This window comes from Gekko japonicus, unplaced genomic scaffold (assembly GCF_001447785.1).
Source record: "Gekko japonicus isolate JY-2015 unplaced genomic scaffold, Gekko_japonicus_V1.1 scaffold3456, whole genome shotgun sequence".
In the NCBI taxonomy this organism is placed as follows: domain Eukaryota; kingdom Metazoa; phylum Chordata; class Lepidosauria; order Squamata; family Gekkonidae; genus Gekko; species Gekko japonicus.
Genome location: NW_015164300.1, coordinates 26,451 through 26,918, shown reverse-complemented (window position 1 = coordinate 26,918; position 468 = coordinate 26,451). Strand labels below are relative to the sequence as shown.

General features: G+C 42.3%; 1 protein-coding gene across 1 annotated transcript in view; it reads left to right on the top strand.

Moving 5' to 3' along the window:
• The window catches only part of TBC1D20 (TBC1 domain family member 20), a 39,465-nt gene that overhangs the window by 21,348 nt on the left and 17,649 nt on the right, over positions 1–468 (top strand). The gene's annotated exons all lie outside the window — the stretch shown is intronic.

The following is a 468-nucleotide window of genomic DNA, read 5'->3' as shown; positions in this document are numbered from 1 at the left end:
GCTAGCTCACAGTTTTTTAGCCACCAGCTCACACATTTTTGTCTTAGCTTGGGAAGGATGGCTCCAGAGCAAACTAATTTATGCAGTAGACAAATGGCTCGCTCACAACTTTAATGCCAGTGGAATTTTTGCTCACAGGACTCCACGGCTTAGAGGGAGCATTGGTCAAGGCCATTGGCTCGTGTGTGTATGATTTTGGAATTTTTATATGAAGTGTAATTGGGCCCCTATATCTTTTTTAATAATTTAGAAATAAATACATGTATTTTTATATATTATATATATTAGGTTTTAATTTTTGGCCCTCTACTCTGTTTGACCCGAGGTTACACCAGCAACTGCATGCGGAGGAGTGGTGAATCAAACCCGGATCTCCCAGCTTAGAGTCCGCGCTCTTAACCAATACACCAAACTAGCACCTTAAAGTCTAAGGAAATTTGTGGCAGGGCAGGGGGCATTTCCTGCCCG